Here is a 20,330-nt window from a genome sequence, read left to right as displayed (position 1 = left end):
CATACTTCAATAGGTCACATACGTAGACGGTACGGCAGACAATCTGTCTGCAGGTTTTTACGCGTAAACTCGGACTGGTTATATTTTGTTGTTTAAGTTTACATTATGATGTATGATGTATATTATAATAATATGTAACTTGAACAACAAAATGTGAATTATGTGTTATTTTCATACACCTTTGACTGCAGTTTTAAGATATTACAGACGTGATGATAATAATGAATGTGACAGTAAACATTCAGTAAAAAGGACTACATCTCATAGCGTCTTCGAAAAAAATATATTCTCATATTACCTATTATATGAGTTAATATAGAGAGTTTGTTTGTTTGTTTTTTTTTTTGAACGCGCTAATCTCAGGAACTACGGGTTTGAATTAAAAAAATATTTTTGTGTTGAATAGACCATTCATCGAGGAAGGCTTAAGGCTATATAATATCACGCTACAGCCATTAGGGTCGGAGAAGCAACGAAAAATGTTAAAAAAACGGGGGAAATTATGATCTATTTTTTCTTATGTGACGCAGGCAAAGTTGCGCGGGCCAGCTAGTTCTAAATAAAAGGTCATTCATACTTCAAAACAGTTAGTTTCCTCAATCAATATTTAGATCTAAAGTATATTTGAAGAAAGGTTTCCTACCTGTTGCGTTTACATCTTTATTTTAGTCTCATCTTATTTATTTTTAGTTGCGGTGTTGCGCGAGTGAAGATTTACTTTAATGCTGCATTCTCTGAAATGCTACTAAATATTGTACGTTGTCTTTATAAATATCGTTTGATGCTACGTGTAAATTCTTTTGAAATATTTATGTTTCTTTAACACCTTTGTTGTTTACAAACAAACGGATTACTTTAAACGTTTTCAAACAAAAATAAACTGGAATTGAGTATTGAAAACGGTTTAGATACTAAACACTACTATGATTTTTGGTACATTTTATTTGTCTTTACTAAATATATATTTTTGACGAACACGATATATTTCGCAATAACTCAAAAACTGTCAGTTCTTTGGTTTCTACCTTCCCCTGTGGGAAAATGGCGCGATTTTATGAATATACATATGTACCGACTCGTATGTATGTATGTACTCAAAAACGTTAAAACCTTAAAGAGTTTAAACAAAACGTCAATTTGGAAACCAAAAACTAGTTTAATTTCTAAAAGCCCTATTAGTTACATAAGTTGGAAGCCGATCAGATAAGTCGTTTTTGTCCTCAACCCAGACCGAGAGCAAACTTTGCACTCAACATATAATTAGTTTGATATTACAGTTACTTTAACGGCTACTTACTTCCATAAGCCTATAATTACCAACGCCAAACATTTCGTAACCCATTCACCTCAAGATTAACCTACTTATCATTTAAAAGAGCTTTTGCAACATTAATTCCATTAATTTGTATGAAATCAATCAAACATTCTCTAAAGTACCAGCGTATGGAACGTTTAATGATAATCAAAAGTTGTCCTAGAAACGTCACTGGCTTTTTGAATCGGCTTATTTATTACAAACACTCACTTGGTCAATCGGCGGGTAGATATTTCGAAGCAGTTGTATACAAATTTCAACTTTATTGATATAGATTTAAATGTCATTTTTGTTATAAGCCGTCTGATGATCTGCGTGGCAATACACAAAGCATCTTTCAGATGTAGCATTATTATAGATGTTTATCTCGATATACGGGACCCAACAATTCGACATGCATTATTTATGCTTGTAGGGAGCCCCGTTTATTGAAATCGTACGATACAAATGTAAGTAACGCTTACTTCGCTATCGTCATTGATCTAACCATTTCCGTAATGTGCCATTAAAATGGTGTATGCGGGCTTTGGTGTACGTAAATCGGTCTTTGTTTGAAAATGCTCAATTTTTGTCATTCTAAATATTCTTTTGTAAAATTTGTGACAAAACGAGGCATGAAATTATTATATTGCTTTCTTTTCCAAGTATTGTCACCGCGTGAAAAATTTCACCGAAATATCAAAATATGTACGTACATCCACAAAATTAACCCTTGTTCCAATATATGCAAATAAACGAAAATTCATGATGATTGCTATACTATTAAATTTAGTTTTTGAAATAACAGTTTGGTTTGTAAAAGTTCAAACAATAATTTCCAAGAATTCATTCCACTGAGGTTTGTAAAAATAATTTAATTAATGTTAAAAAGTTTATCAAAAATCTATATTGAATCTGATGAAATGGAATGGAGCCAGTGAGCCGAATTTACGGTTTTGTCCGTTTTGAGTTGGCCAATGTTTGTTTAAAGTTTAAAAATTAAATACAGAAGCAGATAACATGTGCCTTACTGACAGGTACGCGGAATAATCATCGTGAATTATATTTTTCTTTCTTCTTAATATTTGTAGTGTATTTAGCTTAACATAGGTTGGTCTTTATCAAGCATATCCTTTGTATGTACAAAATTATTAAGGTTTTAGAGCCCTACCTACCAATTACTATATTTTGCGATTTCCAGAACTTTTAATTTTTAACACGGTAGCCGGTAGCCATTGACATTTTCACAAATTTCGCTTCTAATAATGGTCTTATACAGAACACTAAAATATTATGCTAGAGAGACAGTTCATACTTCAACTGTCATACATGACAGATCTCTATAGAAACTTTCATTCTAAAAAGCAAAACGATTAAGAATCTTACAATCATGAATTGAAAGCATTTCGTTCAAGTTAATTTACTCGCCCAATATTTTAATAGTACTAAATATAGAATAAGAGACAAAATGTAGCATTACGACAAACAGTGTAGGACTAAACCAGACATCAAATGAAAAATGATTTACCTTTGTGCTTGAGCCACTGGTATTTAAGGTTGTCTGACAGATTTATGATTTCCGGGACGAATCGATCTTGATCAGAGGGGCGAAATTCTAGCACTACTGACTATGGACAACCAAGTAGTGTTGAATTTTATTTGAAAAACTGATTAGCCACAAGCGTACTTCAGACTTGGTTTTTATTATCATCTTACCATTACTGAGCATACTTCTTCAATAGTTTGAGCAGTAACGTATTCAACTGCGGATTTGGTGGTTTTATACGACATTTTTGAGCCATGCAAACTGTTAATGGGCTTCCTGATTTCTATTGCAGTGTGAAAAGTGAGTGTATCTCATACACCTCTGAAAGCATCTTCGATTATAATAGGCTTTGCAATATAATTGGGTACCAAGTTCCAGATTTACAGGTTAAAAGATCGAGAGCAATTTCCGAATTTCCCAGGCACAAGACAACCCTAACGTTCTCAAAATAAAACCGACACAGATACGAACAGTTGTAAAAGAACAAATCGCTTCAACTTGTGTTTGGCATAATAATTTCATCGAACGATAACCTAGGGATTCGTAGAGCTGGGAAAAATGAACGTTTTTATGATGGAACAGATTAGCTTGTTACGTAGGTATATACGACGTGAGGGTATCAGATATTATGACAATTTTGATGAAATGTTTCGAATTTATTTTAAGGTGCTGCCAGGTTTCGGTTTATGATGTCGTTTGTGGCTTCTACGCTTGAATGGTTTATATTATAGTTTGTTTTGTATACTTGGCTAATGTTACTAAACACATTATATTTAGATTTTTTCTTTTCTAAGATATAATTCTAAGAGATTTGGTATATTCCGAAAATAATATTGCCTACTGTTTTCTTTCAGTAGGACGACAAACTGAGCAAAACTGTAGTTTTTTCGAATACCTTATGTTTTTGCATTAATAAAAATATCCTGTTTGTACGTAGTCTTATCAATATCACCATCAAGTAGTAGCCGATACAAATACACGATAAGAGACTGGAAAGAAACCAGTTACAGACACCATAAAAGATGAAATCACCATTAAATCGTCATCTTTATTGAGTGACTCAGAGTAAATATTATGTCTTGAGTCACAAGAAAATGATGCTTTAAAAAGTACATTAGCAGAATACCAGCTTTTTAGTCTCGAACAATTTTGATTCGGACTGGTTTTGAAGGTAATTTGATTAAAATCCAGACAAAAAATGTTAGTTACTTAGATGTGATTCGTGCGGGGAATATTTCGGCTCCTGTCATTCGATGGGCAAATTATCGAAGAATGACTGTGACTGTTCTAAAAAGACTAACAGGTGTAATTATAGGCTATACTAAGGCGGATAATGACAGTTGTTTTGTGATGATCAAATAAGTTTTAACAAAGTCATGTCAAATTAGTAGCATTTGGTAGCACATTGAAACTGCATAATATATCATTTTATCATCTACGTGATTCAGTAATTTAAATAAATGACATATATAAAGTGAGCAGTGATAGCCGAGTGGTATAAGTTGACACCTCCCACTCAAGTGGTCGCAGGTTCGAACCCGAAGCAACACACATGACTTTTCGAAGTTATGTGTGTATTAGAAATAATTAGGTATCACATGCTCCAACGGAGAAGGAAAACATCGTGAGGAAACCTTGAATGCCTAAAATTTGTTTAATACATTTATTGAGGGCATGCAAAGTCCCCAACCCGCACTTGGCCAGCGTGAGGAGGAGACCCTTGCCCAGCAGTTGGACAGTAGGTAATGGGTTAAATTTATTTTATATATAAAGTGATGTTAATGTGAAAGTGAAACAAAGCAAATAGTTTTTTTGTAAATGAGCTAAGGTGGCATGCATTCCTTGACTAAACGAACACTTTACCAATGAGTGAATCTCGTATGAAATTTCGAACACATTTTTAAACTTTCGAGTGCAACTAAAATATATTATTATAACAAATCATAAGATCGACTATTATTAACATTTGGACTGCTACTAATACTTAAATTTGGAATGCTACATATATAAAAAATACAACAGCCACAGAAACAGTGCAGCCCTACTGACCAGTTGCCAAACACTCGTACATCACACCACAAACAAAACCTACATCAAAACAGAAAAGTTGATAAATCGAAATACAAATTAATGTGTTGTGTTGTAAATAATATGACGTGTGATACAATGGCGGTTGTAAATCACTCACGGTGCACGGACACCGAGATCGGAAGACGCCGGAACTACACTGATCAATTCGAAACCTCAGGCCATTGTTGGTGTATAGTATATGTGTTATTGTCGAATGTGTTGGTGAATTTTTGTGAAGAATTTGATGTATCATGCAGAAGATCTCTTTTTAGAATACTTTACGCAAAGCTTAACCTCTAAGTAAAAATAAAATCAAAACATTTATTCATATAGGTCAATTATTAACACTTATGATAGTCAATGATACAGATATAGAATTTACCACCAGTTCGGAAGGTAGACACTTGCCCAGTAGTGGTACAGTAATGGGTTAAAAAAACTACGCAAAGAAGTAAAGACTATTTTAAGCATAGTGTAATGACACATTTGCTGAGCCCTCGGCGCTGAACGTTTGACGATGAAAGGTTCGGCGCTGTGTTCATCGCGACGTAATTTAGGTGCGTAAAATAGCAGAGTGAGAGTGTTGAACCAAATGTTCGACAATATTGCGCAGGTGTGTCGCTAGACTACACGCCAAATAAATGGGGCGATTGCGGGTCTATGGCCAGCCGGGCACATTGTATCTTGGTCTTTTATAAAACTTATTGAAATTAGACCAGCTGTAGTACCATTTCGTCGCGACCTGCAAATGTTTTGTTTGTGCTTTTTTGAAACGCTGTTTCTATTCCACAGAAGAAAATATCGACTAAAGTCCGAATAATTTTCTACCATCTACATTAACGAGGGCATTTATTTCGCTTTTCATTAAATGTCACAATAAACAATGCTAGTACATTACTTGTTTTGCAAATGAACACAAATTCTATGTCAATGTTCAATGCAAATTAGTGAAACTTAAATTTATTTGAAAGACGTAAAATAATATGCATCTTTCGGATCACGTCGCGAGATAATCTGATCAATGGAATGCAAGGCTTTCTTTTCGAGAAATATTGTATGTCAGTAATGGCCTAGAATATTAAATGAATTGATGCTCTTGGATTTTTGTAAATCGCGTTGATTTCTTAGCTTAAGATAGCTACCTAATAAAAATTTATATTCATTATATTATCTAATTTTATAATTATTTTATACTCCATGGCAGCAATATGGCAGCATGGCAGGAATAATGGCTCCAGGTACGAAATTGTGTAGATTGTTATCTATCTTAGACATATCGAAATAGCGAATCAAAATAGTTCAGACCGCTTCACTATTTGACTCGGACACACTAAAAACTCGAGGCCTAATCTCTCCCTAAATTTGGGTTGACACCTTTTCCCAGCAGTAGACCAGAAATGGGACGAAAAGGCTATGAAAAAAAAACTATTAAAAAAATGTAAAGGAAATTGTCGACAGTTTAATTACAACGGAACTACCACTAAAATATGAAACAAATAAATAAATAATGGCGTAATAATTCTCAACATCCACCCTGTATACCGGACGTGGACATCGAGTCGGGGCGGGCACTGAACCAATTTTATTATCCACGCTCCAATAAGAGGTGCAGTGGCAATTGTCACTAACCGTGAAATGGCTCACAGATTCATCGGTATGAACAGAACGGAATTATATACCTTTATGCGTTGAATACAATTTTCAGTGTCTTTTTTATTTGGTTGAAGTAAGAAGATGATAATATGAAGATTTTATTTGAACCATATAGTGTGTATAGTTGTATACGTCTGCTGATCACGAGGTCCCAGGTTCGATTTCCATGGTTTTAAGCAACATGCCTGTGTTCATGGATACTATAATGGCTCTGATTGATCGCTTGTGAGTATATAGTAGGGTATACGGAACCAGACCATGATGTCGCAAGTTCAGTTTTTTACAATTTGCATGATATATGACAGTACGTCCCTATTACTTAGAACTAAGTCATAAATCTCGTCAAATGGTTGTATTTTGTACATTTCAGCCTAAATCTTAGGATATAACAGGTGTGCCGAAGAACCAAAAGTAAATTATCACTATTTTAATTTCCTTTTCAAACTAGCCTATTCTCATTTCGTTATAAAAATAGTTACATAACTACAAATAAGTTTATTGTTTGTTTTAAAGTTAATCGGTTTCTATTTGCGTCTGTTTGGTCAGCCGTGTCAATAATTGGACTATGTCCGGCAGCTGACTACAATGACTTGTTAATGAAAAACTAATGATCCACTCAAAAAATCACTCACCGTGAAAAATCACACTTCCATTTGTTCGAAGTAATTTTATTTCTTTAGATAGATTTTACTGATAGGCAGACAATGTCGCTTCCGTATTTACAAAACTAGTGTACTTGTACGATTTTGCTGCTGCTTTATAAATTAGAAAGATTATGTGTGGTTTCAGGCCGCTTGAAATTCAGGTAAAACTAATTTTAATAGTGAAGTAATTTGTGCGTGCTTGCGAAGTTTAACATAGTGATTCTCTGATTAGTTTGTATAATCATTAGCTAAGCTTTTCTTCTATGTTGGAGCTGGCTTTCAGTCTCACCGGATCCAGCTGAATACCAGTATTTGACATAGAACGTTTGCCTATCGGACCTGCACAAACCAGATACATGGGTAAGACTGGTTGCCTGACTCTCAAGCTTCTGTATACTGGTAACAACTGTCATAGATCTTTGAAAAAGACAACTTGGATCCACTATTTACCGTACCTTCCGAAAAACTTCTTGTATATAGTCATTTACTTCCAAACGATCTTAACAAACTTTCTCGTTTACAATATAATTGCAGGATAGTAGGTTTAGTATCGAATATGTACTAACATTCTGGGCTACATTGTACAATACTAACAATCTTGTTAACTCTCTCGCTTAGCTCAAAAGCTTGTGTTAGAACGGGTCCAGGTCAGTGGAGCAATGGGAAATTCTATAATACAACCTTTTGGTCGTTAGCGCGATACTATACCAGGCTACTACTTCAAGCTTGGTGAAAATTATAACCTAGCAACTAACTCTCAAGTAACCGAACACTAAAGATTCAATTCCATAGAATAGTAATGTACAGCACATTGTCTTACTAGGGTATTGAACCTAAAATAGATAGTAGCTTGCACGTTTGTCAACCCTTTTAATATGGAAAATCATGTGACAGAAAGCCTTATCCGAGTTAATACTTAACTCATGATTTATTGATTTGAGCATTTTTTAACCCATATTTTCTTCTAGGAATTGACCTATATCCAAAGTATTGCTCTATAGTACAAACGTTAACAATATTATTTTTTTTACCTTTCACGAGATTGGTTTCCTGGAACCTAAGACTTCGTTATTATGTATAAGGTACAAGATTCATTTACTGACAAAATTTTAATATATTACAATCTTCTCCATGTTACTTATGCAAACAATAAATCGATATGTAACTGTGAAATTCAAAATAAATCGTACATTAAATAAACAAATTCGCAAGCCAAAAAAGGCTGTAGCAGAATAAAACATAATCATATTTCAATTCACATATCACGATATAACTTCTCACGGCGATACATCAATACACGCACTTACAAATATTGATAAATGATGCGTTAAAAATAAATGGTCAGTCCGAAAGACGCGGCTTGTTTATTTTTATAAAGTGTTAAGTTGATTGGGAGTGTGGTTCTTTCTTCCTTCTTTTAATTGTCAGTGGTCGGCATGATTTGTATGTTTGTAAAGTCACTTTTGACATGAAAAAATCTTATTGCAGAAATTGACAATAAAAAACGGAGCAAATATACCTATATCGCTTCTTTTTTAAAATGACAAAGTTTTTTAATTCTAATATTGTAATACACTTTGATTTTTCAACCTTCAATTTACTAATTAACTTTAAATATTAGGAAAAACGAAATAATAAGTTCTAAACACAACAAAATTATCTAAATCTAAAACTCCGAACTCTACTTATATATAAATCCATCATCCAAACAGCTTTCAATCATTATTTCAAACCCGCAGGCCACAACAGAACAATTGTTTTCAAATTCTTAGCCTCATCTACTGCAGTTTACAATAATGTATAACAAATGCCGCATACCGCTTTGATGTCGTGCCGCTTTTGTTATTAATAAGACCGTTCAGCTCGCCCAAAGGATCTGTCGATAGCAGGTAGGCAGACACCCAAGTTGTCAAACCAGTTAACTCTACACCAAACATATGGCAGACTCAGACACCTCTGCAGCTCTACTTCTGTATCAAAAACGGTTTAATGCAAAATAAAAGTAAGAGCAGCGGCTCCGTGATTAATAACACTTATTTCGGGCTACAAGAGGGTTTGCCAGGATCACGCCAGTCCGACTCGGATGCGCCCTATGCGTTCGCTCAAGCTAGACGGCCATTCGTTCATCGCTCGTCTCCCGTACCGTTCCCTCAGTCGGTCGGCCACCAGCGTCGCGCGCGGACGTGTCACGCGCCTCGATATCTTCTCCTCACGTAATCTTCGTAATAACCAAAAAAATAAATAAACTGTGACTGGTCTGTGTTCACGTAACGTCCTCTCGTAAAGGGAAATACGGCTTTAGTTAACTGGATACACGTCGGTTTTACAACGTTTATTGTTTTTAGTTGGCAAGTGCAAAATGTGATGTTATGTGTGTTCAACGAGCGTACCGTCCTGTGTAACGTTGCCTCAAAGTGAACTACATGGATGTAATGTGCTTTTAAAATTGGAAACTCATAATCTTGGTACTTCGCAACCGGATTTTCGATTGAGGTTGGTACAAATATTTTAGCAATACTTTTACTCGTAGCTGTATGTTCCGATAAGATTATAGTGTAGGTGTTTGTGTTGAGAGTGACTAATAAAGTCAAGGTGAGCCGTTTACACACAAATTAATTCTAACGTGTAATGTACATTCGGTAAATACAGCGCGAATTAATTTAGCCCGGTACAGTAATAAGATTAGACCGGTTCTAAGAATGGTAGAGCTACAAAACACTCGTGCTAATAGAACAAACAGGCTGAACGATGATTCAACCGACGATGTCGGAGAAATGAGGAAATGTTAAAATTGCTTTACACAAACTGAATGAGACGTCTTTGAAGACAACAAAGGAAAAAAATCTCGCAAAGAATGATATCGCGCTCCATTTCGCAAATGAAGGTCAATTGCATCGTGGCCGGCTCATCGAAATGGTCAATAAAGAATCGGAATATAAAATAAATAACGACTTATACATTTCGAATTCTAGTTGCCTGATTATTTTGGCGCAAATCCAAACACTTGGTGGCACAGCATCCATGCTTACCACTTCCCATGTTCGACGATGTTTGCTAATATTACTATTTATTGGATCGTCAAGTTCTCCAAATTGCTACAAATATATTCCATATTTTCCGCTAATATGTGCGATGTTTACATAGAATTCCACTTAAGAGTAACAATTCCACAAACTTAGTAGTTTACTATTACCAGAATTTACATTACACAAGGTCATAGGCTTCTAATTTTTGAACCTCTTATCTTTTACAAATTCAATATTTAATGCATCTCATATCACATAGTCTATGTTATATATCTCAATATGCTTATCTGCGATATATTATTCTGTTTATTCTAATCAACAATCTGCAACGTTCTCAAAACATTTAATAAATATAAAAATATTATTTCATATCGCCTCAATGCGCGAGCGTTTGATAAAACAAACATGCAGCTCGTTTCTTTTAAAGAGTTTATCTCTGCGGACGTTTAGTAGAAAATATTGTGTAAACACACATGTAATAGTATACTGGTTCGTATGTTTATCATACTGATTCTAAGAACGCAGTGTCAATGCGACCGGCAGCATATTCATTAACTGAAACGTGATAATGTAAACAAGTACTTGCGCAATTGATTAGACGAACCGGATTATGAATTCGTTGCTTTGTGTGAAGCCTTTGATTTCGTTGCAAGATGTTAGGAGACGGAAATGTAAACACTTTGAGTGGGTTCGATGTTTTAACTGACCTAAATAAACTTGAAGTCTCGGGGTGTTAATATTTTATTAACTGAAATCGCTTTTAGGAAATTTCTAATTAGGTACGCACTTGAGACGCTTGGGGGCTTCCCCAAGGAAGTATACAGTACCATAATTGCTATACTTGGTATATGACATATGACCTCATTCATTATAAAATTACCCAAGCGTAGCTATCTTTTTCACAACATTCTTTTATTCTTATCAAAACGCGAGATGTATTAATAGCGCCAACTTCTAGACAGAACAGAATTGTTTGTCATTAATTCTTCCGCATTCTTCATTATGAAATGTCATTACTCATAATTTATCTCTGACTCCGTCTCCATCTGACTTTTCGAGCCATTTTATATAAAATTACGTTTTAGGAAGACAGAAATAATTCTATTCCGAAGAATTTTAATAACAGCCGCCTCTCACATTACGAAGGTAACAAAGAAACAAAGTTATTTCAAGACAAATAAAAGGCGCGTCCGTTGTAAAAACTTTTACCTTTTATAGGTTTAATTAAATGTGCCATTATCTGGACGAATTGGTCATAAGGTTTTAGAGTTCAATCTATCACTGAAAATTGGAATTGATCCTTTCTTTTTGGCCTAATCCGTTTTATCAGAAAAGATTATTTCTAATTGGGCTCTGAAGAGATTGCCTATTAATATTCGAAATTCTTTAAAAAGATTCCTCAATGATTTAAGAGCTTATTCGATTCTTATAAAGTAGTATTGAAATTTTTTTTAGTCACGTTATCAATACTTATAATGCTATTCTTTAAATGACCCGTCTGCAAAGAGTGGTCTATAATTCTATTATTTCGAATATCCCCTTCGGCACTATGTTAAGGCAGACTGCGAAATAAATTTTCGTTCACTGAAAATATATTATACCTATTTTACTAGTAAATACGAAAGTCAATCGACGTGATTTGAATTTTTCTATATAAATTCACGATAAATATTTCAAAGTTAAAAATACATTGATAGAATGAAATAGTACGGTAGAATTGTGTCTGTTCAAACAATAGATGGTATAATACGTTTGTGTACCTGAATTCTGGTAATGCTAACCCAATTAACGTTTGTACAAAGCAATAAACAACAAGTGCAGTATAGCGGTTAGATATACTACTCAGCCTAGATTCTGTAGTTTAGTCTTGTGACCTAAATACAATTATACAATTACCTCGTTTGTGCATTTGCAGAATCCATTCAATTTCTGGCCGTGAGGACAAATAAACGGATGTTAAACTTGGTGTTAGGGCAGTGTTTGTCCATTAGTTAGTCGAATAATGTGCACATTTAATTCATTTATTATTACACACTTTACCTCTATTTCTTTGAAAAGAGTATCTATAATGATTGTATACATTTTTGAGTTTTAAGGTCTATATTTTGTTATGCTGGGCAGTGTATGAACCAAGCGGAATGATGTAGATTAAAGTAATTATTTTAATTATTCTATAGTCTCTACTTTTAAGCCATCCGTTTCGCCCTATTCGTATGTGAAAATGCATGTTTGGATTTTATTTATTAAGCAATTCATGTCAAGCTATTTTAGGAGTCCGGTTTTTACTGTAATCACTTTATTTTCACTCAACAAATGCCAGATTTTCTAAACTGTCAAAATTGTCAAACTCCGAGCGACAGTGTGTTTGTAGATATAACGCAAATGATAAATATTTTGATGTACCGTTTGCCAATATTATTTAGAGTAACGGCAACGGGTGTGAAATAAAAATTGACTACGAATAAATAAAAAACAATCTTCGCAAATACAACGGCAATCATAAAATATTTACGGGATTTTGGGAAAACATGCAGATTTACAACGGGATTTTCCTTTATGTGTAAATGAAGGGTGCCTTACAAAAATGTACAGCTATTTTACTGCAAAGGCAAACAAAAAATAACTGAAAGCCGAATCGCCTTTCAAAGAAATGCATGTCACTATCGTTAAAAACTATATTATTTTAAATAAATTCTAATAATAGGTAATTAATACATAGGTTTGCATAAAAACCAAGACCATTATAAAAACCAATGTACAGATTTAAGATAGCAAAGAAACAAATAAATATAATAGGACAGACTGTATTCTAATGCAAATTAATAGTTTAGACCATACAATTTGGGCAGGACTACTTATAGACAACGCCTTTTGCGAATGAATCATGGTCGAATAATAATTGCTTGACAGACAAAACATTTAAAATGATGTTCGAAATTTTACTTTACAAATAGTCTGATCACGTCATAATAATAAAAAGTGTCGACTTAATCATTAAAATTTGGTTTCAAGTGACACAGGTGGTGTATAAAAAGGAATATTTAAATTAATGCATCGACATCGATTGAAATTGTTTTTATACCCACCATATCCAATTATTGATATCCAAGGCCGCATTACTAAAACAAAAAAAAATAGCGTTGGTCGCGAAAAACATTTTTTATTAAATCACACGCCTCTAAATATCGGGAAGCATTTGCTAAGTCTTTCCGTACTTAGCGTTATTCTTAATATCTTTAAATGTTAAGAACAAATTAGGTAAATAGTCTAATAAATATTAGGTGCTTAGTAGCATATGTGATACTACCCACACCACTAAGTAGCAATGTCGTACAAAATAAAACAACATGTCGAAGCAAAACGCACAGCAAAAACGTGTTTAGATTCACGACGATGACTTCACATTTCATAACCACGGTTTATCATAAAAATAAACATGACTTCAGAATAAGTCAGTCCAAGGTCTTATTGTAATATATGCAGGTCGTGTTATTACTTGTGTAAGGTCCTCATTATCGTAATTATTTCTTGTATATTCAATTATTCGTTTAAACCATTCTTCTTTAGTTTTATTACGTTTCTGAATGGCGCAACTTTCGTTGCTTCACGTAAACGGCTCTTTTTAGTTTCGTTTTTATGTTTGTCTTCGTTGATTATAATCTAAATTGCAACGATTTGAATTTCTATTTTTATCGCTTCATCTATGATTTTATACCAGCTTAGGATGCATAAAAAGTAGCGCAGTTCTTAATCTAGTTATTTATTCACGTTTTCCAGATTATCTGTATTCTTTTCTTTACGTAAGCCATCTGCTTTTCGTCCTACTTTTTCAATTTGAGCCTGTTTTATTTCTACGTAATCTAGGACTCTAGCTCAGGTTTATAGGTCGCCTATTCGCCACCTGGTCTGCATTATAAAATTATACACCTATGATTTAAAGAGTCACCTTCATACTGGAATGTCGTATAGATACAATAGACTATGCGCCACGCATAGATCATAGGCGATATGCCCACAGTATGGGCGCTCGAACAATAAATTATAATAATGTTAATAATATGTATGCTAATTTATTGATCGCATTGCCACACGCTGAACTAAAACACTGCAGAGCTGCAGACAATATTCTAAAGAGTAATAAAAAATTCAATTCAGTTAAAGAAGAATAAAAAGTATAATATACATTCCAGTATCCAGATGGCGATAAAAAGAGACAGAATGAAAGAATAAAGATTGCTTCAGATAACACACGTAGACGAAGTCACGGGGGGTCATTATCTCGGTATAAAAGTCTTAAAATATCCCTAGATTAGTAGATAAGATATAAAATTACTACGATATCCATTATAGAGGCAAAGACTTGAAGTGTGCACTTATTAATTTGAGTCATATTAAAGTTCGTAAAACGTTTATGTTAGTTTTCAGTTTTGAAGTCGTCGACTTAAGACATTGACTTGGTAATATTAAGTTGTACAAGTTCTATTATTTTATTAATTTTCGACTTTTGATCTTTTTTGTTCTTCAAAATATAGAAACGTTCTTTGGTTTTATTATTAGAATTGAAGATTGTTGAAAGATGTAAGTATTTTGGGATCTCTAAATCGTAATAGTTTAAGCGAATAATTTAGCAAAGTACACATCTGTTGGCATGACGTCTCAAAATTGGAACACGTAACGTTCGATGATCGAGTGCAAGATGAGATATTTTCTCCTTGAAAAGATCAGACGAAATTGGCACAGCTCAAAATTGGCTATCGTATTCCATAATGCTTTAAAGGAAGAAATCTGGAAGCATACTTTTACATTCATAAACGTAACGTCTCTATCTTTGCCACTATCACGAAAAAGAATTAGATTATTGTTGTTTGACTTGTTTGTGGTGGTGAAATCTCTAAAACGACTGTATTTACAAGAATTATAATGACTATTTGAAAATTTACTCAAAGAAATAACTTCTGTTATTCTATATAATGTGCAAATTAGTCAGGTTGAAGCCAAGGCGTGCGGCTGGGTCCTTAATAACCCTCATAAACTTTTCCATTCTTGTCCTACACAAACTCAAACATAAGTTCAAATGTGTCTAGAATATCAAAGCCTAGAGCGTACTCCCTCTGATTAAACATTCACATATCAGAAACCGAGCTGTTTAAGTTTTAACGTTGCAGGTACTTTAAGTGTCGCCCGCCACGAATTTTAGTAAGTTTGTGTTCTTGCCTCTACATATTTTAATATTTAATAGTACTTCTTGTTTCGTTTGAATTGTTGAAACTGCTGATTTATTCGTAGGATTGCTGTTTTGAATTCTGTATTAGTAAGGTTTTTATAGTCCACATCGTGTTCTTTGTGTGTCATACAAATTAATAACAGAACAGATATTATTATTATCATGCTTATATAAGTGAGCTTGATTGTGTCATGCGTTTCAAGGTCACAGAGGGCCTTTGGAATAACATGGTGATTTATATTTTGTTAACTATCTAAACTACATGGTAACAATTTTTTGTGACTTTACCAGCTTATCTTCCTTCTCATGCCGATCAAGAAACTAGTACTGGTAAAATGTATACAATATCGTCTATTTAAGTGGTCACCTATCCTTGATTGAACGTGATAAAGACTGCTGGACCTAAAAGCCACTAATTTCAGCAACTTGATATTAAAAGCTAATGAAAACGAGAATTTAAATTCAAATCACAATACTCTATCTTCCATTAAAACAATTTTACTACAAAAATAATATTTTTATACAATTTGATAGGAAAACGTTGAAACAGTACAGACGCAGTACGTTTGAGAGAAGACGATAAGTTACGTTTTCCGGACTCCCTCGGGGCACGGAATAAAATATTACTCGGTCGTGTCTCACCGGCTCTATTTATAATTGTGTCAGGTCTTGAAACAAACGTGATTGAGGTAATGTTTAATGCTTACTGATTTTTCTAGAACATTCTAAAAATATATTTTGTATTACTAAGACGAGGATCGTTTGAGTCCAGGTAGATAAAAAATAATACTTTGTTCATTTTTTAGAAGTTAGAAGGATATTGAAATAAGGCAACAATAATATAATTTTTATTTGGTAACGTGTCCGATAAATGGCAATAGGCTAGTTCCCTATTACATGGGATAAACCCTTACACCTTCGGGTATAACAAACGTGATATTATGTATGTACTTATGCAATTTTATAATCTGTAGCAATGATCAGAAAGTCATAGTTTCCTCTTATTTTAGTTACAATGGATTATATTATCACTAAGCTAATTCTAACATTTAACAATACCATAAAAAAATCTCTTAAAAAACAACGCTAATCTGTGACCATAGATAGTTCACAAAGATATCAAATATCTTCACAACGGATTATAAAGCAAGATATTAATCTCTCATAAATAACACAATAATAAAAATTCAATTCGAACCTTTAGTAATATTTCGTAACTCGGTTCCCACCGCCATCGTTTCGAATCTATTATTAGCTTCATTACTACAATAACATGGTAATAAAAATTTAACGAGCTCATATGAAGATCTCACAATGCACTTGACATTAGAAGAGAATAAATATGGCGACTGACAGAACTGCATTCGGCTGCCTTCGGAAATCTTCGGCTAAACTCGTTACAATATTACGGAAAATTATTATTACATGAAACAATGTTTAGCAGTTCAACAATGTATACTTGCGGTTTCAACCACTTTTTATTTTTCTTATAAATCTAGTTTACGTTTTAAGTTCTTCCCCCGGATATATTCTTTTGCTGTGCTTAATATTACCTAAATCGGTTTAGAGATTTTAGGAGCTCCACATTTACTCTTAAACAATACTAATGGAAATCTATAATACACCAAAGAAGATGTAGATCTATTTAGTACTCAGTTTGTTGTTAAATGACATACCTACGCTAAGTTTCTCGTCTACAAATAACGATAACCTAAATAATCTACTAGGTTATGTTTTGATTTCTCATACACCGGGAAACACCATTCCCACAAAAAAATATCATTTTTATATTATCAATAAGGATAAATAATAATATTTTTCCAGCACAGTATTTAGATAATTTCGTAATAATATGATAACTGCGCGATAAAATAATAATAAATCAATGTCATTGAATTAATAACACGTAGTGATATCATTTATTGTAGAAAATCACATTAAATAAATAATTTATACTTAAAGATCATCTCAGAATATATAAATAATTATTGCGTACATCACATAATTTATTTTGCTGTCAAATTTTCATAGTTATGAATGAGGACTTCGCAATCTAAATAAATGTAATATGTTAAATTATTTTATTGCATCAACTGTATACATATAGCACGGTTTAAATGCAAATAAGTTGAAATATAATTTAATATTCTACACTAATAATTATACAGTGAACTGAGTTAGTAAATTTATAAAGGTTATAGTTACCCAAACTATGAAACAAGTTTTGAACAAAATTGATCGTGCTAAGTTCATACCTAAGTAACTAAACATACTAAAACAAATTTATGATTGGTAGTTAAACTAACTGTCAGTCTATCTGTCTGTCACGCTGTCAATTTTTTTTATTAAAGATAACTCCCGCACTAAGAATTGCTCTTGTGTCTCGGGGACTTTTACAAACATACAAACAACGGACACAAATTACAACTATTAATAACAATGGTAGTGGCGTGGCGATCACTTTAACCACTGCGCCACGGAGGCCGTCAATTACCTACTGAATTAATATAACTAATATTACAATTTTAATTTGAAAATACGATAAGTCCCGGGTAAAGACATTAATTACTTAAAAAGGCCACATATTAAATAGAACCGAGAACGAAATCTAGTTTCTAAATAAATACCTTTTTGCTGTCAACCATTTCATCAATTAAAAATTACTTTCGTATGTCATTTAAGCAATAAAAATTAGGCAAGTCACACACCGTCATTAATAAAGCCGAGCTCAGACGGTCAATACACTTTATCAGTAAAATTTGATGAGGGTCTAATTAAAAAGTAACTCATAATAATATTATTCCCGCATATTGTAATAGGGTGTTAATTTTTAGGGTACCGCGTGTAAGAGAAGTCAAATGTGTTGACTTAATAAACGTCTTGAATTACGCTATACAAGTTTATGAAGTTATAATCTTGTTAAATTTATTGTGCTAAGCAAAATTCTAGGTACATTTTAGGTCTTGATATTTTATTTGAAAGGTTAAATTTATACATAATATCTAATTTTATTACTGTACTCAGCCGTTGCTAACTACGTCATAATTAAAAGAATCATAGGAATGTAACCATTCGCATGTGTGATTGAGGGAGTCTGATATAATAACGTACAGTTCGCGCGTTTGTAATGACCCGAGTTAAGTTCCTCGAAATATGCCTTTTCTTACTAGAATTTTGTTGTTACCGAATATAAATTTTGAGCCCACTTGTCGCCACGTGAATCATATGCAATATTTATATATTCTTTCTTTCTTTTTTTTTTTCTTTTTTATAGACAACTCCCGCACTAAGAATTGCTCTTGTGTCGCGGGGACTTTTTACAAACAAACAAACAACGGACACAAAGCACAACCAGACCCGAAACAATTATTTGTGGATCGCACAAATAATTGTCCCGTGTGGGAATCGAACCCACGACCTCCCGTTGCAGTGGTATCGGCGTGGCGACCTAAACCACTGCGCCACGGAGGTAGTCACGAGAAACACTCAACCCGCATTTAGTCACTAAAGATGGAGTAAGTCATGTGAGGTATATATTATTATGACTGTTATACAATAGTTAATTGTATGTATAGTTATAATAATATTAACAGTAAAGATAAACCTTACACTACTTTGCTTTTGTACAATAGTTTTATAACCATCTGATAAGTTTACTGAAACTTATTCAGAAGTACTCGCAAAATACTATCTAAAACACATACCTAATTAACTAATGAAAAAACCCACGCGACATAGCGCGATCATGTCATCAAAAATCCTTTAAACGACCTAAATAACAGCTAAATTACTTCACCACTAAATATTACAAGTGCCGGTCCATTGCAGTCTTGAAACCTAATACGTTATTGATAAACATAGCAAGCGCTATTAACGCACGGTTTGTTTGTGCCGCTTTTAGCCTTGTTTACCCCATGTTAACAGTATTCACCCGACTAGGGATGCAAACATCTGGATGAAAAACGATGTATCGATACATCGATGTTTTGGGAAAAGAAGTGATTGAACAAAAATCGATGCTTTCAATCAATCGATACCTCGAACCTGATAACTTAGAAGAGGGTCTTTGCAAGTACGATTTATTTGGGTTATAATTAATTGATAATTCTATGCATGTTCTAAATACAGTAACTGTATCAAACAGGCCACTTTCAGCCGATAGTGAAAAAGATAAAAATATTTATTTCAATTACGTAAGTGCAAAACAGTTACATGGTTTGGAGTCGCCATTTAAGCAAAGAGATTGCTTGTATTAGGAAAACTCCGCTCTTCCACTTAACATTATCTAACAATATGCAATTAAAATTGAAAGTAGTTTTAAATTTTAAATGTTGTATAACGTCACGTGAACCTTAATTGCAAGTCTCTTTACTAAATTGTCAGACAGACTGTATAGCATCGAGGTTTCCGATAAAGTAGACATGGGAGCATCTAAAAGGAATTTGGCATGCGGAGTGTCTTATTTTCATTAGTTTAAACAAATTACCTGACTTTTTCCTAGAAAATCATTTAACATAAAACATCAATACCTCCATGTTTTAAAACAGTCAATATCGATCGAGATCATCAATGTATTTCTTCATGTATGAAAACTTTAATGTTCTAACATTCATGTATCGTGTGCATCCCTACTCCCAACACACCCACTGCCTAAAAATCCCACGTCGAAATACCTACACTAAAACATTTAATTAAAAAACTTCAGCCGAAAAGTTCACGAGGTTTATTTTAATATTTTATAACGTTTCAGCTTTGACACAGTATTACATTTTTCAGTATTTTACAAAAATAAAATTTTATTAAATTCCTTGGAATCTTTACAGTATTTACATAAGTAACTTTAAATTATAACTACTTTCCAGGAATGCCAAGA

The 20,330-nt window shown here is 33.4% G+C and overlaps 1 protein-coding gene across 3 annotated transcripts in view; it reads left to right on the top strand.

Moving 5' to 3' along the window:
- Positions 1–20,330, top strand: part of LOC142987691 (uncharacterized) — a 397,705-nt gene that overhangs the window by 127,415 nt on the left and 249,960 nt on the right. For 2 of the 3 annotated variants that reach the window (XM_076136637.1, XM_076136635.1), the window contains exon 1: positions 9,343–9,700. The exons of the other annotated variant lie outside the window; for it this stretch is intronic. The gene's annotated coding sequence lies outside the window, so the exon portion shown is untranslated. Of the gene's footprint in view, positions 1–9,342; positions 9,701–20,330 lie in introns of those variants that run through there. 3 annotated transcript variants of the gene reach the window in all.

This window comes from Anticarsia gemmatalis, chromosome 3, assembly GCF_050436995.1.
Source record: "Anticarsia gemmatalis isolate Benzon Research Colony breed Stoneville strain chromosome 3, ilAntGemm2 primary, whole genome shotgun sequence".
Classification (NCBI taxonomy): Eukaryota; Metazoa; Arthropoda; class Insecta; order Lepidoptera; family Erebidae; genus Anticarsia; species Anticarsia gemmatalis.
The sequence above is the reverse complement of the archived record's forward strand: the minus strand, read 5'-3'. Positions and strand labels throughout refer to the sequence as shown.